Source organism: Lissotriton vulgaris, chromosome 4_1, assembly GCF_964263255.1.
Source record: "Lissotriton vulgaris chromosome 4_1, aLisVul1.2, whole genome shotgun sequence".
In the NCBI taxonomy this organism is placed as follows: Eukaryota; Metazoa; Chordata; class Amphibia; order Caudata; family Salamandridae; genus Lissotriton; species Lissotriton vulgaris.
In genome coordinates, this window is record NC_141691.1 from 1,777,272,943 (window position 1) to 1,777,298,489 (window position 25,547).

Here is a 25,547-nt window from a genome sequence, read left to right on the forward strand (position 1 = left end):
AAAAAAAGAAGTGTAATAGAGTTCGAAAATATTAAATAAAATATTATAAAAAATATAGGTTTTAGAAACATTAAAATATTAAATTAACATTTTTAAAAAACTTAGCAATTCTCTGAAAAAACCATAGGTTTCAGGGACGTTACATTTAGTTGAACATTTGACTCATATAAAACCAGAGAAATTTGCCTGTTATAGTTAGTTGAGCTAACTATAACTCGCGCACCAGCGTGGCAATGCTGATGATGTCACATATTACTTCACTCATGACATGGTCAGTGACATTACTGATGACATCACTGATGACATCTCAAATGACGTCACTGATGACATCACTCATGACATCATCCACATGACAATCTGATGCACATACTGATGCTCTAATATAAACTTTGATACACCCATTCTAAAATGCTGACTCCTATTTTTGAAACCATACAGAGAAGAATGCCATATACTACATAGCACTCACTCTTTCCTAGGTCTACACACACATGCAGTCACTTACTCATGCGTCTGCGCAGATGAGCTCAAAAAAACCTGAAGTCACTGTCATTGAATGGCTGCCAATACTCATCTTAACCAGGATGTTCCTGGGAAACTGACCATTTGACCTCAGGAGAGGAAGAAATATGAACTGTAACAAATACAATGTATACGGATTGAAAACAATACTGCTGGGTGGAATAAAAGTGCATGGGAAAAAAAATTGTGGGCGGGAATTTGATCAATATAAGTCAATGAAAATGACCTCATCTTAGTACGGTGTGATGACCTCTCCTCGTCTTTCTGACCAATCAAATGAAGGGAACACATATAATGTGCAACATTTAGGGGTGGTATATTGCCCAGAAAATAGTATAAGTAAGGTAGGGTTAGTTAGTTAATTTATCTGACTTGTCACAGACCTTCACTGACCCAAAGTGTGCTGAAGGAGAATCGAGTGGTCTGCTTAATTCAGACACTCTGTTCATCACCACCCCCTTTTCTGAATCGTTTTTGTCCACCATAAGCGTGGAAGGGTATACTCAGATGTGAGTCCCTTGCTCATTGCACCATCAGGATTCAAGCAAGCCGGGCCGAAGACGGCTGAAATGCCAGAAACCGGTCCCCGGAAGCTTGTTTCCTTCCCAGTATAAGAATTGGCTTGGTAGTTTGGTCTGCCCTGTTCCCATGATGCACTGGGCCAGGGACAGACTAATTTGCATGTAGCCAGGTTCTGAGCTGGGATGGTGCAGTGAGCTAAAAAACGGTGATGGATCAAGCCCTGATCTTTGGACTGGGTAAGAGTGGTCTGCTTAATTCAGACACTCTGTTCATCACCACCCCCTTTTCTGAATCGTTTTTGTCCACCATAAGCGTGGAAGGGTATACTCAGATGTGAGTCCCTTGCTCATTGCACCATCAGGATTCAAGCAAGCTGGGCCGAAGACGGCTGAAATGCCAGAAACCGGTCCCCGGAAGCTTGTTTCCTTCCCAGTATAAGAATTGGCTTGGTAGTTTGGTCTGCCCTGTTCCCATGATGCACTGGGCCAGAGACAGACTAATTTGCATGTAGCCAGGTTCTGAGCTGGGATGGTGCAGTGAGATAAAAAACGGTGATGGATCAAGCCCTGATCTTTGGACTGGGTAAGAGTGGTCTGCTTAATTCAGACACTCTGTTCATCACCACCCCCTTTTCTGAATCGTTTTTGTCCACCATAAGCGTGGAAGGGTATACTCAGATGTGAGTCCCTTGCTCATTGCACCATCAGGATTCAAGCAAGCCGGGCCGAAGACGGCTGAAATGCCAGAAACCAGTCCCCGGAAGCTTGTTTCCTTCCCAGTATAAGAATTGGCTTGGTAGTTTGGTCTGCCCTGTTCCCATGATGCACTGGGCCAGGGACAGACTAATTTGCATGTAGCCAGGTTCTGAGCTGGGATGGTGCAGTGAGCTAAAAAACGGTGATGGATCAAGCCCTGATCTTTGGACTGGGTAAGAGTGGTCTGCTTAATTCAGACACTCTGTTCATCACCACCCCCTTATCTGAATCGTTTTTGTCCACCATAAGGGTGGAAGGGTATACTCAGATGTGAGTCCCTTGCTCATTGCACCATCAGGATTCAAGCAAGCCGGGCCGAAGACGGCTGAAATGCCAGAAACCGGTCCCCGGAAGCTTGTTTCCTTTCCAGTATAAGAATTGGCTTGGTAGTTTGGTCTGCCCTGTTCCCATGATGCACTGGGCCAGGGACAGACTAATTTGCATGTAGCCAGGTTCTGAGCTGGGATGGTGCAGTGAGCTAAAAAACGGTGATGGATCAAGCCCTGATCTTTGGACTGGGTAAGAGTGGTCTGCTTAATTCAGACACTCTGTTCATCACCACCCCCTTTTCTGAATCGAAGGAGAATCGAGAGCAGAGATGCTGGCAGAGCACTCTGTCAGAAGAATCGGTGTGTGCTGAGGGAGCAGTATCGATTACCCAGTTAGGGTACCTGATTGCTAAAGAGGAGTGTGACGCTGGCGTTGTCACCTGTCCTGATCTGCACCTGTCCTGTCCCGTTGGCACCTGATTAGTCAGGAGCCAGTTTCTTTGTCCCAGTCCTTGGCTAGAATTGGTCCTCACACCATTCTAGGTAAACATAATCCGTGTGGTATGTACTTGTACATTTTCCCTTTCTCACCCTTCCCAGGTACCAATGACTAGAGGTGTTACTATAATTTCTTACAAACTTTATGTCCTATTGATTATTTTCTTACTTGTAAATGTTATGGTCACTGTATTGTGGCCGCTGACTCGACAAAACATACATAGATAAAGTGCTTAAAACTTCCCCCGAGTCTGTGATTATTTCAGGAAAGGAAAACTATTAGAATTGCTACCTATTATGCTAAATCCCTTTCCGATCCCTAGGACTTATAGCATAGATGACAAAGGTTTGGTAAATCATGGTGTACAGGTATAAGTCCTATGACATTAAATCCTGATAGGCAGTAAATAAAAGCAGGATTACTGGTTCAAAGTGTGAATGTTTATGGGCCCAGGTGAGTATGAGATATTGATCTGGTAAACTTGCATGCCATCAGTATTCTTCTGGTAGCAGTATGATGGTTAGGGTTTAATTAAAGATAGGTAGTTAGTTGGGTATTGATTATTGATTGTATTGATTTTTTTTTGTACTAACCAAAACCAGTTTGTATTTTTATTTGTTCTTTGGAATATCCCAGGATACTGAATAGTGGGTGGTAACTGGAAGCCACACTGCAGTGAGGTTACTTGCCTTGATGAAGTAAGTGTGGAAAGTTAGGTAAAACTTGAAGCACTAGTTAGGGATTCTTTTCTTGTATAAAAGTGAGAGTGATTGATAGCAGAGGAGTTAGTTGGTGAAACTTTGGTCTTATATCACCTAGAAAGGATAAGTCTGAAGGAGTGACAGGTTCTTCTTTTTGCTTAAGTGAAGAGTAAACGGAAGGTTGTTTTACTCGCAGTGCATGAAGAGTAGATGGAATTAGGTTTACTCATTGTGATAGAATGTATCTGTTCTATTGAATATTAATCAATCAGGCACAGTAGTAAATGTTTTCATGTTGTTAAATAATGAAATGAGTAATTAGAATTCAAAGAAATTTAATTGTCATATTACCTTACAAAGGAGGGAGTCAGTCGCGAGTGCTGCACTGACGTCATAGAGAGCCGCGCTGGGATTGGTAGAACCAGCGGGTGTTTAGTTGTGGGAAAATTGTAAAGGAGGGGTGAGTGCAGAGAGTGATATTCACGTCACAGAAAAGCTGTGTAGGCATTGGTTAACGCAGCTTGAAAGACAAATACTGATTGGTTATTGAAATTAGAAGACGCGCTAGTATTGGAGAAATATTTCTGCAAAGTAAACAAATTAATTTAATTTGAATCAATTGAAATTTCTTATGAAATTAGACAGCGGCAATTATATGTGGCATTTTGATCCAGATATCATAGAAAATCGTCCAGATAGAAAATACTTAGGTTTTGCCAGAGAGCAAAGTATTAGAGGAAGGCCATATAATATGTACGTGGAAAAGAGAAAAATTTTGTTTATGCAGAAAATCAAGAATTATTTTAAGAAAGATAAACCAGTGAAAACAAGAGTAGGAATTATTATTCCACCACCGAAAACACCCGAATCATACATGATGATAGAAAGAGGCTACCACACTTGTGTATGGTTAGAGAATTGGATAGAGTATACCAAAGATGATGGCATATTAGCATTTCCAGAACATGGTACATTTAATGGTAGAATATTGCACAATTTGCAAATTCGCATGAATGAAGTAGACCCCACACCAAGATTAACAAAATATGAAGCCTTGGAAGAGTGGGAGACAGAAGCTTTTGAGCGAGATAGATCTTGAAGTGACAGAAATGTAAGCAGATTTTATACCAGATTTCCAAAAGAAACTCGAGATATGCAAATGAAACAATGGAGACAGTCTATGCTAGGGGAAGGATTATATCCTGTATTTGCCACAGAAGAACCGACTGGAAGAAAAAGTACAGAGAACACAAACCGCCCGATTCATCAAACAAAATTGCGCTCGCAAAGGGCCAGATTCTGAGAATCTGGCCCTTTGCGAGTGCGATTTTTGCATTTGGGATTCAGCATCCCAAATGCAAAAATCGCTAATTGCGATCTCGCAATTTTGCGAGGAATTACATTTAAGGAATCTCTATTTGAGATTCCTTAAATGCAATTCATCATCCAAATTTTTTTTGCGAATTCGCAATTTCTGGCCGCAATTTACCGCGAGGTCAGACCTCGTGGTAAATTGCGAAAACTCAGAAAAATGCATTTAAAAGCATTTTTCTGAGTTGCATGTTACACACACACATGTCCTTTGGACATGTGTGTGTGCAACACCTATGTAAAATGTCATTTGAGGGGTGCTACAGGGTGTCCTTTGGACACCCCTGGCACCCTTCTAATCGCTATCTTATTTGCGATTAGCAAATTGCTAATCGCAAATAAGGAATACTCCCCATGCATTCCTATGGGCCTTTTGGCCCATAGGAATGAATGGCGAGTTATTCCTTATTTGCGATTAGCAATTTGCTAATCGCAAATAAGGAATATGTAGGAATCGCATTTCTTCATGCAATTTCTACATGAATCCCGTTTTGCGAGTCCTTAATAGCGATTCGCTATGAATCGCTATTAGGGGCTCGCAAAACGGGAGAATGATGAATCAGGCTGTAAGCGCTTAATGACTAGTGATGGTGATTCAGATGAGGATTATTTAGATGATTTAATAATGAAAAATATGCCTCCTTATCAAGGAAAAATCAATAGGGTTATTCCTAGTGCTCCATTTCTATAACCACACTTGGTTCTGCAGAATAAGAGAGAAAGAAGCATTAAACAAACAGCGTAGTGAATTAATTTAAAAAAACACTCAGTTAAATACCAGTCCTGAAGCACCAGTAACTATAGGTCCCGTAGTTCCTTTATATAGAGATAAGCAACCTAGTCCTAAAACTCCCGTTCTGACAACACCTATAGTATAACCCAGGAAAGAAAATCTAACAGTTGATGATGAAGCAAGTGAACGCCAGTCAGTAATTTCCTTGATGGATTTACCTATATGAAAACCCGTGGGTGAGCTAATTAGAAAAATTACTCCCAGATGGAAGTACATATTGAAACATCCTCAGTCACAAGAAGTGCAACTGTAGTGAGCCCTGACGAATTAGAAAGATGGACCTGAGACATAGAAAAGCCAAAAACACAGCCAAAGGTATTGGTTTTATTCAAATTAAGGGTAGAATTGGAAGAGATGGTAGCTGGAAATGTAGGTTTGGAAAGGCTAAATTCTTTTAATGAAGAAGAATTGTTGTTTACATGCAGAAGTATTACTCAAAATACGAAAATATACCATGAAAAATTAATGAATCTAGGTTCCGAATTGGGAATTGACATTGGCAAATCAACGGTATTACAGAAACCATATGGAGCTGAATTTTCTGATAAAGACTTAGGGCCATATGTATATACATTCCGTTTTGCGATTCCTAAATAGTGATTTTTAAGGAATCGCTATTTAGAAATCGCAAAATGGTATGTATGTAGAAAATCGCTTCTTTTCAGCGATTCCTTAAAATTCCATAATTGCGATTAGCAAATTGCTAATCGCAATTAAGGAATAATTTCCCATTCATGTCTATGGGCCAGGAGGCCCATAGGAATGAAGGGGAAATAGCGAATCGCAATTTGCTAATCGCAAATTGTGAATATTTTCAAGGGTGCAGGGGTGTCTCAAGAACACCCTGCTGCACCCTTGAAAAAGACATGTGTGCACATATGGCGCACATACATGCCCTAAGGGCATGTATGAGTGTCACATGGCACCTTTTGATTTAAAAAAAATGTTTTTTTAAAGGAATTCGCAAGTTACCACCAACTAGAAGTTGGTGGTAATTTGCGATTCCTTAATGGCATTTTGGAAAGTTTTTTTCCTTTATACATTGCATTTAAGGAATCGCAAAATTTGCAATTCCTTAAATGCAATCGCAAAATAAGTAATGGCAAATTTAGCGATTCCTTATATTGCACCAAAAATGTTTCATACATACCATTTAGCGAAAATGGGTTCGCAAACTCCAGAATTCTGCGAATTTCGGCATTTGCGAACCCATTTTGCCTTGATACATATGGCCCTTAGAGAACATGAATGTGTCAGGACGACAATTATAGATAAAAGAATTATTGTTGTTGTTACAGAAATGGGGGGATTTAGATAAATGAAAGGCCAGATAGACAAAGAAAAAGGAAGAAGCTCAAGCAAATAGAAATGTATAAGAGTATTTACTAAAAGAAACAGAAAAGGCTGAAAGGTTGTGTCCGATGAGAGAAGTGCCAGGAGGAGGTTAAGTACAAGTCCCATGGTCCTGACAGGATATTTTATCTTTACTAATGATTTCCCTAAGCTTAGAGAAAAACCAGTAAAATCAAACCGGCAAGTTGAAAGGTTTGTGAAAGTTTCGAAGGTACTATTGAAAGATTTAGATGTTTTTTTGACATTGTTGTTCCAGTTGATTTATGGACCGAGTGTAAAATTATGGTAGAATGGCCCAATCATGAATACCCTAGAGATCCAAAGACAGGAGCCCTGTCAGAAGAGGTAATGAAAAATTATAATCAGGTAATACCTATTTGAAGGGAGAGATACCTCCAAAAGAAAAAGATTGGACAAAAATAGACAGAACCACCCAAAATTAAGATGAATCTGTGCATGCATATTATGAATGCCGATTGCAGATATTTAAACAGTATAGTGGATTGAAAACATTGATAATAAGGACATGAAACATTTTATATATTGTTTTGTGTCCGGACTAAAACCAGAAATCTCCTAAACGATTAAAGAATATAAATTATGTTGTCAAGCGAAGCCTGTCGACGAGATTCTCAAGTATGCAAAATACTGTGAGGATGAAATTGATAATAAGTGAAAGAAATTAGAAGAAAAAGTAATGTGGGCTCAAGTAAAAATGGCAGAACACCAGGAACTTCAGCTAAGTCAGCAGACAATTAATCTGAAGAAGGGAGAAGGCCAAGGTGAAAGTAGCCGGGTGAACCTAGAGGGAAAATGAGTAAAGAAGAGGCAAAGAAAAAGTTTCCCTGCAATGGGTGCGGAAAATTGGGACATTTGAGAAACAAATGTAAATTAATACAGAATAATAATGTCCAAAATCAAAATTTAAAGACACAGACGAGGAATGAGGTTTTAATGAGACAGCCGCAGCAGGTAATACAGAATCAGTTACCTCCTGCCCCTCTACCTGATTTTGTGAGTCAAGCCAAATACAGTGCGGACACCGGATTTCGGGAAGGAAGTGGTAAGAAAAATACAGTAACACCACAGTTTCTTTTACTGGACACATTTTTTGAGGACGAGCTCTACTGATGGTGCCTGAGAGAGGGGGAAGAGGAATGCGTACTTGGCGCATCTTTACCAGTAGATCAGTCAGGTCCTTACATTGAGGGAATAGTGGAGGGAAATGATGCTACCTTTTTGTTGGACACTGGTGCGACCTGTTCTACTGTGAGAACAGCAGACATCCCAAACCTACCCCTCTCAGGAAAAGCGATCCAAGCAGTGGGTGTTTCTAATAAACAAATTAGGACACCTGTCACAGTACCAATGAAAGTGTGTATAGGTAACTTTAAAGAGATGCACAAATTCGTTGTGTGCGACTCTAGCCCTGTAAACCTGCTAGAAGAGATCTACTTTGCAAGATGAACTGCACAATCTTTTGCACACCAAATGGTGTTGAAATTCTGACTCCAGACGAAGACGGAGTGTACAAAATTATGCTAGCTAAACAAGAAACAGAAGTAAAAAAAATGTCCCTGGGAGATTTACCATAGAGCTTCAAACCTTTGTAAATCCTAATGTGTGGGATTTTTCTGGAAAAGAAGTAGGGTTAATGGCAAATGTCGATCCCATAAAAGTGACAGTGATAGAAGATGCAGTTTACCCAAATACTTGACAATACAAAATGAGTCCAGAGATAAAGGCAGGTGTCGCAAAGGAAATAGAGCGTTTGGTTGAACAAGGCATTTTAGAAGAAATAATGAGCAGTCCTTGTAATTCACCTATAATTGGCATAAAGAAACTAAACGCAAAGTACAGCGTGGTCCAGGACCTTCGAAAAATTAATAAAATTGTCGTCCCATGTTGCCCAGTAGTACCGAATACAGCAGTTATTCTGTATCAAATACCACGGAGGGCAGGATGGTTCACTGTAATTGATTGTCATGCCTTCTTTTCTATTCCATTGCATCCAGACAGTAAATTTTTATTTTCGTTCAAATTTGACAAGCTTGTTTATGTCTTGAATCATGTTCCACAGGTTTACACAGAAAGCCCATCCATTTTTAATCAGATTTTGAAAAAGTGTCTTGAATCATTGGTGCTGCCCAGACAATCTGTTTTGGTGCAGTATAGAGATAATCTGTTGATAGCATTGAGAACCAAAAATGACTGCATGATTGATTTCATTTCATTATTGAACCACTTGGCAGAAGGTGGACATAAAGTGTCCCCTGATAAAATTACAATACTGTACAACCTCAGTCAAGTATGTGGAACACTAGATAGTGAGAGGGGTCACAAGAGTGACATCTGGGGGGAAACATGGCGGCAGCTAGCGAGCTGCCGTAGCGTTCCGGTTCTGGGCTCTGGTGATGCTTGTTTTTCTCTCGGGCGTTAGTGATGCCAGAAGATCGTAATTCTTTTGTGGTGAATCTCTATGATGAAGAGACCTAAAATATGTGCATTTAAAGCAACAACAAAAAAATCGAAAACGGAGTGAACCCCCATGCCGGTGCCACCGTGGGGTAGTGAGTCGGTGCTTTTGCATCAGCGTTTTTTGGGTGTACGAGCTTCCCCCGTCCCGCCCTTCAGTTCTCCTCTCTCACCTCTCATGTGTTTTGCCGCAGCTGTGTTCTTTTCACCGGGGCTTCTGCGCTGGGAGTTGGCTGCCCTGGAGCTCCGTAGAGGGTGTAGGCTCCGGAGTCTTCTCCGGATTACTCGGGCAGCAGTGCAAGTGCTTCTGGGATCCCCGGGGGCTCCGTCGCTGGCTGTAGTGTTGATGTGGTCGACCCCACACTAAGTTCTTCCTTTGCAGGGGGGTCGGAGTCGTTAGTTGTTGCACTGCCTACCCCAGGGTGAAAAAAGGGCAGGCAGGGTCCAACGGCACAGAATAGCAGGGGAGAGTGCGATGGAGAGGGGGGCCTCCTGCTTGATACAACTAGTGGTGCAACTAGAGGTGCAAAGACTCAGTCTCAAGGTCTGAGTCATAGTCATAGTTCTACAAGCAGCGCTAGCAAGAACGTTTCCATTTCTTCATTCATGTGCGCAGAGGTGAAGGCTAAACGCGCTAAGGGGGGTAAATCAGCCAAATCTGTCAAAATACCTGGTTCAAAAGTACCTCCCTCTCTGAGTTCCTATTTCAAAGTTGTGCCACAAGTCTTAGATTTAGCGAAGGAAACTGCTGCATGTAAAGCACCTTTTGGTGTAATCTCCCTCCCTTCTCCCCTTTCTCCCCCTTTTCCTCTGTCTACCTGCACTATGGATCAGCTGATAACCTCGCCAGGTGAGGTTGCGAGCTGTGGGGTCCTGGGCAGTCTAGGGGCAGAGACCTTAGAGGCTGTTACTAGCGAGGTGGGAGATGGAGGTATAACGGATGGGCCTTCCTTGAATCTGACATTAGAGGGAATGGAGCAGGGAGTCGCTCTGCAGGAAGGCACAGCTGAAAGGACAAATATTTCCCTGGTTGAGCCTGGTGTGGGGTCGAGAGGGTCGGCTGCCGCTTCTGCTTCCCTGGAATCTATGTTTACTTCTCTCTCGATGGACATAAAAAGGGGTTTTGGAAATTCAGCCGCTAATCAGGCAGAAATTAGAAATTTCTGCGAATCTCTGGAATATAAAATTGACTGACTTACTGTAAGGGCGGTCGCGCTAGAAGATACAGTGGCGGGCCTCTCTCTTCAACTTGATAAGGCCAAGGCTGATGCCATTAATTTAAAAAAAGAGGATCTCGCTATCACTGAAAGAATGGAAGTTTTGGAAAATAATGTGCGTCGCAATAACCTCCAAATCCTGAATATCCCGGAGGGGAGCGAGGGCACGGATATCAAGCAATATGTGGTTATGCTCTTAAAGGACTCTCTGGGGCTCGAACAGTCAGTGGATGATATAGCTACCAATATTCAAAGAATCCACAGGGATCCTTTTAGGAAGAACCCACAAGGGACAAAACCCAGGAAAATTCTAGTCAACTTCCTTACCTACTCTATTAAAAAGTTTATCCTTAATCAAGTCCTAAAACAAAAATCTTTGAGTGGCAAAGGGTTTACCTTTCAGATAAGGTCAGATCCATCTAGAGTAACCCTGGATAAACAATGGGAGTTGGGGAGGAGGCTAGATGCCTTTAGGAAGCTAGGGGCGGTTTTACATCTTAAGTTCCCAGCTGCATTACAAATAATGTATAATAACAAGATGTACAACATTAGATCTGTAGTAGCTGCAGATAAATTTGTAGCTAGACTGGGGTAAAAAGGGTGGTCCTTCAGGGTAGCTTGAGCCAACTTGGGTCATCCAGTAAGCCCACTGAATACTCATTGAGTACTCAATTTAAAATAATTCAGACACCCTCTGTTAAGATACTTTTGGCTAGCCCTAGCTTACACGTCTACTCCTAATCATGTATTATGGTATTATTTTTCAAAAAAGAGGGGATACCTAAAATACAAAAAATAAAAGTGAGATAGGTACAAAAAATAAAAAAATAAAGTAAAAAGTAAAAAAATTGTATAAAATATAAAATATATAAAATATTTGGTGCCCATTATACGTTGCCTTGGATTTGATTCTCTTGGCACGTTTGGCATCTCAGTTGCTTTTTCGCAAATAATTAAGTGTCACAGGAGTCCGGTTGGACGCTATTTCTGGACTTGGTCCGGATAGATAGGGCAAGAGTTTCCCATGGGGAGGTGTGGGTTAGTGTTGGGCACGGGTTACGTGGGTGGGTGTTCTTAGGTATAAAATCTAAAAATTTCCTAATTTTCTTCCCTGTAATAGTTTTTTTTGATGGAGTGACCTTAGTTGTAAATATGGGCTTTTTTGTTGGGTCCAGTGGTGCTTTTGTTGGATATTGGCCATACGAAGGGTTGAGGCAAACTCACCATGAATAGTCTGCCGGTTCTCTCCTGGAACGTCAATGGTCTTCGCACCAGACCTAGAAGGGACAGGATTCTTCAGTATCTTCGTGATTCTGGTGCGGAGGTCATTGTTCTCCAGGAAATGCATATGATAGAATCAGAGATGTATTTCAACTACTCAGACTATGAACATTAGGGGAGTCTCGATCTTCTTTAAGAAGTCAGTTAAAGCCAGCCTGGTTTCTAAGTTAGAAGATCCTAATGGTAGGTGGGTTATTTGTTACAGTGAACATTGCAGGCGTATCAGTTACAATTTTGGGATATTATGGTCCGAATCTGGACGATTCCTCTGCCCTTAAATCCATCTTTTCTCATTCATTAATGTACTCGGGATTCAATACTTTGGCTGGAGAGTTTAACATCGTATTAGATCCCCTCCTCGATAAATCGCTAAATAGTCGGGCCTCAATTCCTTCTAAAACTAGGGCTTTCCTACTGGAAAATATGAAACAGTATGGTTTCTTAGATATATGGAGAATGAGGTCTGGACAACAATTAGGTGTTTCATTTCGCAATCATAAATATCACCACCAATCAAGGATTGATTTTATTCTGATTAGCCAAACTCTGAAGAGTGCAGTAAAAAGCATTTCCTACCTTCCTTTACATCTATCTGACCATTCGGCCGTACATATGGTAATGGAAGGCCTAGCCAAAGTTTCCCCGAGAATCTGGTCGTTTGACCGCTCCCTTCTCTTAGAACACGAGGAGATCTCCTTTTTGGTTAAAGAATCTGAATGCTTTATGAAGGTGAACCTTGGTTCAGCCCCATCAGGCTTTGTTTGGGATGCCTACAAAACCTTTTTAAGGGGACAAATAACTAGCAGGGCTACCCACAAGAGGAAATTATTTAGAGAAGAGGTATCTTCTAAGGAGGCTGAAATCACCAAGTTACAAGCGGAGTTAGATTTACACTCAGATGCCTCGGCTACCACTTCACAGGAATTACAGGGTAAGCTAACGCAAGTAAAAAGGCACTTAGATTCGGTGTGAATGCACGTATTTTACGAAGGTGGGAAGCAAGTAAAATTGCTCACTTTCAATATGGAGAGGGAGCAGGTAGACTCTTGTCTTGGAAATCTAAGACCGATCAGGTCCGAAATAAAATCAGTTCAAATACCCAGGACAATTTGGTTTACACATCGGACGAAGATGTTCAGAGGACTTTTAGGCTTTTCTTTCAAGACGTCTATAAGGAGGATAAACTTATTGAGGCAGGGAGCAAACTGCTTGAAGGAGATACAACTCCCTTCATTGACCATGGAGCAAATTGCCTCTTTAGACCAGGCTATCAAGCAGGACGAGGTTAAAGCGGCCATCAGGGTTAGTAAAAAGGGAAAGGCGGCAGGTCAAGATGGCCTTCCCGCTGAGATTTACAGGGCATTGGAACCAGCAATTGCTCCTTTTTTAACTACCCTATTTAACCAGATTCTTCAGGATGGGATGTCTCCCACAGTCTCATGGGATAAAGCATCCATAACCTTGATTTTAAAGCCTGGTAAGCCAGCATCAAACTGTGGGTCCTATAGGCCGATCTCCATTCTTAATGTGGACTATAAAATCTTTGCTTCCATTATGGCCAATAGACCGGGTTCTGTAGCAGGCGACATCTTGAACCAAGACCAGAGGGGTTTTGTTAAGGGCCGACAACTTTTTGAGTTGACCTATGACTTGATATGAGCTATTGATGTGGCTTCCTCTTATTCTCTCCTATTGGCTGTTCTCACGCTCGACGCTACTAAGGCCTTCGACAGGGTGAACTGGTCATACCTGTTGGGGGTCTTAGGCAAATTTAACATCGGAGATCAATTTCGTCGAGCTGTGAGTTTGCTATATCGTAATCTTTCAGCTTGTCTCCTGGTGAATGGTGCATTGTCTGACCCGTTTAACATCACAAGAGGAACACGTCAGGGCTGCCCTCTCTCCCCTCTCTTATTCGATTTACATATCGAACCTTTTGCTCAGAAATTGAGGGATGATTTTAACATCAAGCCCTTCAGATATGGGGATTGGGAGAAGAAGGTGGCCCTGTACGTGGATGACATCCTGATCTTTTCTTCAGAATTGTCTACAGCTCTTCCATCGGTGATTAAACTAGCTCAGGATTTTGGGGGAATCTCTGGTTATGAGATCAACACTTCTAAAACAGAGATTATGGTTTGGAACAATGAGGAGTTAGTGGAGCTAGAGCAGTCTAGCCTAAAAATGAGGTATCTAGGTATCACTATTCTCTCAGATGTCAATAAAATCATTGAAACTAACTTCTTGATAGTAGCAAAAGAGTGTCAGGAACTTATGAGGTCATGGTCTTCATTACTCTTATCCATTTTGGGAATAGTGAACCTTATAAAAATGTCCATTTTACACAAGGTCACTTTTTTATTTAATACTATTCCTTTATATTTTGAACCCTCACTTTTATTAAAGCTGCAGAGCGATGTCAACTCATTTATCTGGGCACAGCATATACCTTGGATTGCCTGGAAAAAACTTAGGCGCCGAAGGGAAAAGGGCGGTCTAGCAGCCCCTGATTTACCACTATATGCATGGGAATTTCAATTTACTCATTCTCGTATGCTATTGAAGATGCCCACTAACATCGGGATAGGCTGCATGTTTGGTGCTATGCTTAGGGGGGCAAGTGTCTCACGGGAGGGGTTTCTGTTTAAATATGGGGACCCCAAATTTTAAAAAAAAATAAACATTAAAAGTGTTACAAGGTACGGCCAAAATATGGTTTAACTTGCATAGGTCTGTCTTGCTTGGGTATTTCTCTAGTAATTCACCCCTGTAGGATTCACCAGGAGTTCCGAGTTGGCTCAAGGATAGCCTTGCCTTACCTATGAAAGAGGCAGGGGTGGAAGTATGGGCGGATTTGTTTGTAGAAGGGGTTCTCTTACCATGGGAATCTCTTAGAGATAAAATTGGCTCAGATCTTTCGAGGTTTAAATACCTTCGGATAGCCAGCTAGGCTCAGTCATAGTCTGTAACTCGAAGTAGATTCCCAGTTGGTGGAGGTAACCTTCTTGAGCCCCAACTTGTAAATAAAATTCCAGCTAAAAAAAGAAATCTCCTTTTGGTCCCACACAATTTTAGAGGAGATGGACAGTGAATTTCAATTGCCCAATAAGGTTTGGGGGAGCTCCTTTTTGGCCCAGGAAGGGGCTACCCTTTGGCTTAACTCTTTCAAGACATTATGGGATATTGTTAAACCGGCATGGCTCCGACGTAATCATCTTTTTACATTGCATCGGGCATACTACTCACCGCAGAGGCTTTCAAAATTCTCAAAAGACTCTCTAATATCTTACAAGCTGTGTGGAGTAATAGCTGCATCGGACCTGCACATGTTTTTTGAATGTCCAATTTTATCTTCTTTTTGGGGCGCTATAAGCAGTTCATTGTCAACATCCCTTGATCGGCAAATCACAAAAAATCCTGCATCTGTAATTTTTGGTCTGGTAGATGGGGTCACGGGCCCAACTAAACATATTCTTTTCACACAATCCTTTTGGCCAGAAGAGAAATCTGCAAAAAATGGAAGGACTCTACACCACTTTCTCTACATGAGTGGCAGGCATCAGTACTGCAGGTTTCTAGGCTTGACCTAGCTAGATCGGGTAATCAAAACAAGAGAACCTTCGGGCATCTGTTGAAATAGGGTGAATAGTGAGATTGTGGACGGGTTTTTTTTGTTTTTTTTCCCTGTCCAATGATTATGCTGCCTTTGCTTTCTATTTTTGGCTTATCAAGTTATATCAGGTTGTGTCCTGACTGATGGCCTATAAGTTTTGTAATGCAGCTTTCCTGTGGTATCTGTACGAGGGTCTCTGAGGGTTTGGCATTACTATTGACGTAGCCAAATGGTTTCATGGCTCTGTCACCCAGTTCACTGAGATGGTGTGTCACTCTCCTTAGACTTTAATGGTATGACCAGGGTAGTAAATGAGGACAAAAAAAAACATCTGAAAGAATCCAAATAATTCAAAACATCAAACTACCCCAAACTCAGAAAGAAATCAGAATATTTCTCTGAGTTGAAGGTTACTGCAGGCAGTGGATTGTGGGATTTGCAGTACTAACTAAACCTTTGATTCAGCTAACAAAGAAATGGGCAAAAGATCCAGTCGAATGGTATGATGAAAGCATTACTGTTTTTTTTTAAATTACGCAATGGCATGTGTGAAGCTCCAGCTTTAGGGATGCCTGATTATTCAAAAGAGTTTGGACTATTTTGTGACCCAAGAGACAATTGTGCTGGCTGCCTAATATCTGTAGCTGCATCTTGCATGAGTCTTGAGCAAAGTGCATCCATTTTCATGAGACACCCTGTAACAGTATATGTCCCACACCACATGCAGTCGTGATTCTGTTAACTAGAACAGTATTTACCTCCTAGTCGGATGACTAAATATGAAAGAGTTATTCTTGGTTCAGATAACGTGACAATAGTCAGATGTACTGTTCTAAATCCAGCAACCCTGCTACCAAATTCACACTTTGAAGAAGTAAGGGAGGAAGTCGAACATGATTGTATCGACCTCACTGAATTCAGTACTAAACCTTGCGCAGACATGCAAGAAGACCCTTTAAAAGACCCAGAACATGAGCTATTTGTAGATGGCTCGTGTATGGGCCATGAGAAGGGGGATTGAGCGCTGCTTGTAATGTGTGTACATTATCTGGTATAGTCGAAGCATCCTATTTACCAGGAGTCAAGTCTGCACAAGTAGCCGAATTGATTGCTTTAATAAAAGCGTGCAAAATTGGGAAAAATTGAAGAGTAACCATTTACACTGATAGCCAGTATGGTTACGGGGTTGTGCATGACTTTGGCCAGTTGTGGATGCCAAAGGAGTTCATGACTTCTTCAGGAACCCCTATTAAAAATGGCCAATTTGTAAAAGAATTACTTGAAGCAATTCAATTGCCTAAAGAATTGGCCGTGGTCAAGTGTGCTGCTCACCAATCTGGAAATGACTAAGTGACAGCTGGTAATCAATATGCTGACCAAGTGGCCCAACATTGTGCCCGATACATCATGGCAGTAAACAAGAAAATCGATGCATGTGGAATCAGCTGCCAACTTATACTTCTAAGAGGAGTAAATACATGGTCGGAAGTGAGGGATTTGCAAAATGAAGCAGAACCTAAAGAAAAAGAGGAATGGGATATCATAGGATGTTAGAGAAGACCGGAAGATGGTGTGATAGTTTACCTAGATGGGGGACCAGTACTACCTGATTGTATGCTTGCACCAATGGCCAGGATGTACCAAGGGGACTCACACATAGGCAGAGATCCCATGATAAGGTTTTTCAGACAGGATTGTTTTAATGCGAGGTTCAGGAACGTAGCAGAGAGTCTTTGCAAGAGATGCCTGATCTGTCAACGAATGACCCCTGGTAGAAAAACTGTGGTTTGCCCTGGGAAAATTGGAAAGGCACATTTATCAGACTACAACTTGATTTTATTCAGTTACCTGCTTGTCAATGATTAAAATATGTTCTTGTCATCATCTGTTTATTTTCCAAGTGGGTAGAAGCATATCCAACCAGAAGGATTGACAGTTTAACTGTAGCCAAACTCTTTTGAGAGAGCTCATTCCTCTGTTCGGTTTTCCAGTAACAATTGGATCAGACCGAGGGCCTCATTTTAATAATGAAATAATTTGACTAATTTGTGATGCACTCAAAATTGAACAAAAACTGCACTGTGCATATCGCCCAGAGGCTTATGGAGTGGTTGAAAAATTAAATGGCACAATCAAAGCAAGATTGGGAAAGATGTGTGAATCTACCCAATTAGAATGGCCTGTTGCTTTACCTCTTGTCCTGATGGGACTTAGAAGCATTCCAGACAAGATAACAGGCTTTAGTCCCCATGAGATAGTCATGTGAAGGGCAATGAGGTAAGCATGTGTGCCAGGCCACAAGCTGTTGACTAAATCTGATGATTTATTGTTGGAGTACTGCAAAGAGTTTGCTGACCAAGTGCATTCTATCTCTCACCAGGTTGGGGAAGTCACCAGGTTGGGGAAGACACTGTGGCCAGACAATCAACTCCAGCACATGATTTGAACCCTGGAAATTGGGTAGTGATAAAAGATCACACCCGGGAATCTTCCCTAGCTCCAAGGTGGGGAGAACCATGACAAGGGATATTGATTACCACCACAGTTATAAAGTGCAAGGGAATTCAAAAGTGGATCCATGCCAGTCATACCAAAAGGGTAACAGAACCTGATGAAGTAGAGGCTGAAGTTTGCGCAGCTGAAGGGTCTCAAGAAGTTGATCCTGAGTTAGTTGTGGAAGAACAACAGAGCACCAGTCAAGATGAATGGATTCCAGTAATCGACATACCTGAATTAAGAATAAGAACAAGAAGCCAAACGTATTTAGATAGTCAGAGTGATAGTGAGGATGAGACAGGAATTGAAGAACGCACTCAGATTACAGAAATCAAAGCTAATGGTAATCTTGAGGAGGACCAGATAAGGAGAGAGCAACATACTAAGACCGACGAAACACCCATCAGAACTCCTGTGTCTGAGGAGGGACAGATAGGCATTAGAAAAAATGCCCAGGCAGAAAACAATCAAGAAATTTTAAGACCTGAGCAGGACCAGATAGGTATAGAAAAACGTGTTTGGGAAGAAGAAAAATTCCAGGCCCAACGAAGCAGTATCCTGAACAAGGTCAGACTAGTATAGAAAAAACTCATCCAGGCAGAAACGGCAACGGTAATAAGCCCTGGACAAGGTCAGCTAGAGAGGATACCTGAAGACGATGAAAAACAAATTGTGCCACAACTCAAAGAAAACAAAAGAGCATCTGAGGAAACTGAAAGCACAGTGCCAGCTAAAAGACTCAGAAAAGGTGATAAATGGCCCGGTTTTGTTAAAAGACTGAAATATCGCCTAGTCACAATAAATGAAGAACCTGAACAAGTGGATTAAAGTAACAAGTCAAACTGAACCGTCAACAAATAATCAAAGAAGAAGAAGTCCACGCTTGAAAAGACTAATAGACTTAATAAATTCAAAGGTCCTGGATGGCTTATGTGATTCTCGAAGAAATTGAGAATCTGGACATCAGTGATGAAAGTGATGGAGAATTAATTGCTGATCTATCTATCAAAGATTTGAGACCAACTTGAGATAAATTCACAGTTGCATTCTGTGTACGGTTTACAAAGAGGGGCTAAATGTCCTTAGTCAAAATGGTTGATGCTAGAGTTACTGGAAACTCAAAAATAAATTGTATAAAGACATGCTGTATAATATGCATATGTAGTGAATTGATAGTGCTTATAGTATGGACAGGACTGACAAAAGCAATACCTTATTTGATGTAGGCCTGGGCGGCAAATTACGTTCCGTTCGCAGAATTTGCTGAATTTGGGTAATTTCACGTTCCGCAGAGAACAAGAAATTGCCCAAAATTATGCGTTCCGCGACTTCACGAAATTTTTTGCTTGTTCGCGTTCTCAAAATGCATGTTCGCGAGATATTTTCCCCCGAGCACGCAAACAGCGTTTGCAAACAGGAGAAAAGCATCGCGAACAAGCAATTCCGCATGTTCGAGGAATTTCTGCGTGTTCGCGGGGATTTTTTATTGGTTCGCGGAGATTTGCGTAACGCAATTACGCATATTCCGCCCACCCCTAATTTGATGGCTGCTAAACAGAATGACACTAGTATACATGGAAAGGTAGCTCACCATAAACAGGACAGAGTAGATTTAGAAGAACCAGATGAGATAGAATTACACCACAGTAGAAATAGTAGTGAGACGGATTTAAATGTATTTGCTAACCTATTAGTACATTATGGAAAAACAATGCAAGTTAGTGATTTTCTACGTCTGTATGAAGTTACCGATATCAGTAGCAGAAGGGGCTACTTACCATCATTTACCACTGACATATGGTATTTCATGTAGTATATTAACTAGTTTGTTTTATAAAACTGGAAAGTTATAGTATTATTATTCTAATTTAGATGTCATTTTTTCTGAAATTCCTAAACGCAGAAATATTTATCCTGTCCTTAGTAGGAGAGACTCACAATTCATGGGTGAACATTTTCTAACAATGAAAACAATATATATAGCTGAAGCACACAAAGACAATTAAACTTGTAAATTACATGAAGAATTTTTTTTTGAATTTAGTAGAGAAAAGGAGACAGGATTTCCACAGAGAAGCCAATGAACCGAAACCCCAGATTCCCAAATGGGATGAAAGGGAAGAATGTATGGCAACTGGCGGGACTCATGCTGCTATGTCTCTGGAATTTGAAAAGAAGGGGAAAATCTGTCTCCATAGGTTGAAAACAGAGTATAACAATGTATTAATCGGTTCCAGTTAATGTGAGCATAATTTCCTGATAATTGGGGGTTGGGGACCTAAAGTGGGAACTGTTCCAGTATGTCCTGGAGTCTATTATATTTGTGGGAATAAGAATCACTGGAAGCAGGGGCGGAGCCGGGCCGGCGACCAAGATGGCCGCACCGGGTCCCAGCTCCGCCGTCCTTCTTCCCTCACCGATCGATTTGCTTGCATGCCCCGTGCGAAAACGGAGCTCCTGTGCGTCGGAAGAGACGCTGAGACGAGGCGTCTGACTCCGACGAAAATCCGTGCTCCATTGACGGAGGTGTGCTCCTTCGCGCGGAGCGGCCCGCCCGATGCCAGCAGCCGGGACCTCGCGCTACACAGCATCCGGCCGCCAGTTAAACAACAGCGGCCACACGGACCCGTGAGGCGCCGGTCACCCGTCATGGAGGCCAATTTACCCCTCGACACCGCTGGAGCCCGCTATCGGCGTGATGCACGGTCCCTCTGTGCTGATTGCTTCTTCCCCCCCCCCCCCCCCCCCAGCACATTTCATCGGCAGCCGGACAATGGGAACTGGTCTTTGTTTCCCTGGAGGTACATTGCTTGCCTTCTACATTGAACTGCGATTTACGCTCCGGCTCACTGGTGCTGGTGGGGGCACGATGTTGATGTGTTACTTCTTGAGCTGGGGGGGCCCGTGTGCACTAGCCAGTGGTGGGGGAGAATAGCATCCGGTGTTACTTTATTGTTGGGGCACCGGCGAATCACAATCCCCTATCTGGCGGGGGCCGGCGACTCCGGAGCCGGTCTGTACTGCGCTGCGGTGGTGCTCCCTGAAAAAGGGGTGACTTGATGGGTTCTACCTAGTTATGGCGGTGACCGAGTGTATTGGATGCCGGGGATGGTGAATGAATATCCCCAAGGGGCCGGAGAAGTACATTCTGGAAACGGCGTGAGGATGGTCTGATTGCCTTTGGATCGATGATTAACTGTAAGCCGCCACCAGCTTTGCCCGTCACTCCTTGTGGGATAAATGTCGCAGCTCCCTGCGGAGGAGCCGCGGCCGGATGTGGTTGTGACTTAATGGTGGCTGGAGCGCGGACATGCTCCCTTAAGAGACTCCTTGGTGGCTCGTAGCGGATCATCTACAGGATAACTGGCCCCGTGGGTGAAGGTTGATGGCGGTTGAGTGAACCGCGCTATGTGATGTCGAAGAGGCTTTGGTTCCTCCTGGAATGACTTGTGTGCTCCAGTTTGTACTTTTCTGACCTGACCCGGCATTATGTGACTGGTGTAATCTGTACTATTAATCTTGGGGGCCCGTGGGAGTTGAGTGCGCTCGGGGCGCCACTGCTGCTACTTGGGGAGATATATACTCTTCTGTGGGACTTGACATGCTGAGCGATTAATAATATCCTGTTTAAGTGGGTGCTCCCAATGTTCTGTCTTTACTCTCTAAGCAATTGAAACGTTGTGAGATGGTGGGGGGGGGGGGTGCCGGGGTTCCCATATCGGGAATCTCCCACATATTTCTTTTCCTATTGTGGGCTGTTAGTTATCCCTTCCTTTCTCTCTTCTTCTTTACCTTATGGTGTATTATCGCCTTTCTCTTTTTCTCTTATTCTCTTGTCTATATTTCGGGTTCATAATGGGTGACAGGCACGCTGCTAGGGGGGTAGGCCGTAGCCACATGCAGGGGTGCAGGTTGGGGGGATGGGGGAGGGGTGTTGTTGTTTTCCTTCTTTCTTCTTCGTTTCTATGGCCTTCTTTATTTTTGCTGCTCTTGGCTCGACTTTACTTTTCCTTTTTTCTTATTAATTGGGATCTCTGTGGAGATAATCTTCCGCATGCTCTTCTTATTTTGAACGATGAGGGTGATTTTTAATGCTTTGCCACTGAGGCCTGGAACTGTTCGGTGGGAGAACTGCTTTGCATTTCGACTATCCTGATACTGTATTGGAACATCCATGCCTTACCGACAGTAATCCGGACTGTTAACATCCTGCTTCTTGAATATCCCTTGCTTTGTTATGTTTTAAGTGTAATGCCACAGATCCTGCTTTTCTTATTTAATTTTAAAATTAAACCTTCTTTCATCCTGTTACCTTCCGGTAAGAATGCTTTCCTGGGTTACAGCCAAGTATTTGTGGAGCGGAGCGTCGTGCTGCTATGGACTAATTGCTTTTTTTTATCCGCTCCCGTCCTGATGGCTGACCGTGATGGTCTGTACTGCTTTGGTTGTAACTGAATTAAGTACCAATAAAGGTTTACCAAAAATTTAAAAAAAAAAAAAAAAAGAATCACTGGAAGCAATGAAAATGATAATGAAATAACACAACATAAAAAAGCTCGTTTTTCAGAAATTGTAGGTGATGTATTCAGTGCATTGACACATTCAGTGGGAGAAATTCTGAACACTCAAAGAATGTGTAAATTATCTACAGTGGTGGATCGCTAATTGACTGACACTGCTTGAGGATTCTTATTGATCAATACTGAATTAGTTGCGATCAGATCAATGGTTTTACAAAATCGACTTGCTCTTGATATATTATATTGAATTTTATAGTTTTGGTAATTTTGATTTGTATTGTAGAAATTATAATTTTTTTGTAATTCTAAGCCTATTTTAAAAATATAAAATGTATTGAATTATTTTTTATGTTGTGATTGGTCATTATGTAATAACAGTTTATTTGTTATTTTATTGTGTAGAGTTTTGGAAAAATTGAAGAGGAATTTCAAATATATTTTAATATGTTATTGTAATAAAATTATTTTTTTCTATTTTTCTATTTTAATTTTTATATATAGGTTTGGGGTTTTCGGTTAATTTATTTTTAGATTGAATTACATTACAAATCTATACCATCAATGCACCATTTTCAAATATTGTTAGATTGCATTGGGAATAGTAAATGTTACCCCTTTAGTTCCCAATGTCTTCTCCAAATTGTTTTGGATTGGAGTGGGAATAGTAAATGCACCCCTCTTAGGCCCAGATTATGAGTTTTTGACGGAGCGTTGGGGCAGTGGTGCAAACTGCCGCACTACCGCTCAGCCAAAGCTCGCACCGCCCACGCAATTATGACTTATTCGTAGTCTGGCAGGCAGGGAACATGGCGCTCCCATGGTAGTGCCTCTTTTAAAGGCAGCGGTGCTATTAAAAAAGGCACAGCATTGGGATCACACTACAAGGTTCCTGCATATTATGTACTCGAAAGTCTATGCAGTGCAGGAACATATGTGCATGCGCACAGGAGGGCACATGTTATATCCCCATATGGGCATCCACATATGTTTCAGGCACTGGGGGCCTTGTATGACCCCCTTTGTTTCGGTGAGCTATCAAGCCCCTCTGCTCACCAGTCTGCTTTGCCCTAGTGACATCCCTAATCCACCCACCATGGAAGCCCTGGCGATAGTGCACTAACTTTAACAAGGGCTCTTGATGTAAGAGGAGCAGGGCTGTGACGGCACAGCTACAGGCCCGAGACGATTAGGAACATGGCTGCATAGAGTGTCCCACCCACACTGTCGCCTTTGAAATTGGCGAGCAGTGGAGGCAATCCTCTGCTTCTGGCCCCACAATACTGGTGGCATAAAAAGACTGCAAGGGTGGCAGCAGGAGATGTGCCCCTGTATTTCTTCCCATTGCAACTGCTGGGCCCTAAGCATTCTCGCCCGCCAGTATGGATCGTGCAGGGGGTGTGGCGAGATGCTGATGCTTCCATTGACAAATCTTGGGTAGTTGCTCACTGCGATAACCCATAGTGAGTTTGCAACGCCCCCCTGCCATATCCCCATACTTCTCAATCTGGATATTCTTGCATTTCGAGGGGGCTGCTCGACCACAGTGAGGCCTTTGCTGTTAATATTTGCATTGCCCTTCCTCCTGTCGCTCCTGTGGATTTTCATATGGCACATGGGCCCTCAGCTTGCATCCACTCTAGTGTCATCATGAGCTTGACTCTTCTGCTATCAATATGGGGCGCACTGACTCTAAGCAGAATAAATTCTCCTTTGACCCACCTAGAGGCATGAGACGCCTGCACACCTTCTCCAATACAAAAGAGTCTCCATGCAATGAAATTGTGGCCCCTCCATTAGATGGCACAGCAACAATAATGGAGGGATTATGCTTTGGGTTTAAATCTATTATTGCCCGCTTTGAAACCCTCACTAATTGGTTGGTTAGGCTAGGTGAGAGGATAGACCATTATGCAGTACAACTGAATGGAGAAGAGTGACTTATCTCCAAAATGGAAGATGACAGCACAAAATAAACAAAATGCTTAGAAAAAATGTAGAGGCTGCTTAAATCAACAGTGGGTAAGAATGAGGATCTTGAGGCGAGATTTTGCCGTAATAATCTCTGGATTCGGGGTGTAGCCGAAACCATGAACACAGGCCTGTCCTGCTGTCTTTCTCAAACGTCTGCTCACAGAGCTCTTTAGTAGTGAAGATTTCACTGAAACTTTTGTTGTGGAATGTGCCCCTAGATCCCTCAGACCTCACACTCCACCCGAAGCACCACCTCACCCAATAATTGTTTGTTTACAAAATTACAGGGCCATGGCGTTGCAACTGGCTGGAGAACAGAGCCCACTCCAATATCAAGGCTGCACTCTCTCTTTGTTCCCTGACTTCACTCTTGCTGTTCAGAAGGCAAAATGAAAATGTTTAGATATTAGGAATACTCTATGGAAGCAAGTGCTCAAGTACAGCATGCTTTATCCATCCCGTCTTTGAGTAGAATTCAATGGCCAACATCGTATCTTTGCTACACCAGCAGATGCCGTCCTGTTCTGTAAGCGCCAAGGTGAATACAATACCACCTACAGCTTCACCACCTCCGACCAGTATCCTACCACTGCCATCCCACATGCAACCCACAACCCGCCTGAATGAACTGTGACTGTTCAAATCTTGCTGCACTACCTCTGTGCTGCTTTGTTACTGGGGGTGCTTTTCCATGCACATTTTCTTCGTTGTGCCATGCTTGAAGCTCCTCAATTCTGTTTCACGAAAACCTGATACACTCTTACACTGTGTAGTACCATGATAGAGAAGGGCACCGGCTACTATAGTGTCGCCAACCCTCCAAGGTTTACATCACACTGTTTGTGATTATGCTGAATTTGTATTGGAATGGGATTCAACCGGTGTTTATTGCCTTTGTGTGGGAGGGGTGGTTGTGTTGTTTTTTTTTAGTTGGTTTTATGCTTGATTATTTACACATTGCTGTGCTATGCCCAGTCATTATCACTGCACACTATGCAACCATTATTCTTTGCTACCTTAGCAAATGGGATCTCAAACTTAGGAAACTGGACCTCACATGCCTAACCTGAAGCATCCAGGTCTTTAATAATCACCAAGAGGGTAAACAGGCATTGTCATATCTGACATGGCCCAGTGTTAAACTGGCGTTCCCCCAAGAAACGCACCTTACACCCAGAGATAATTGCGC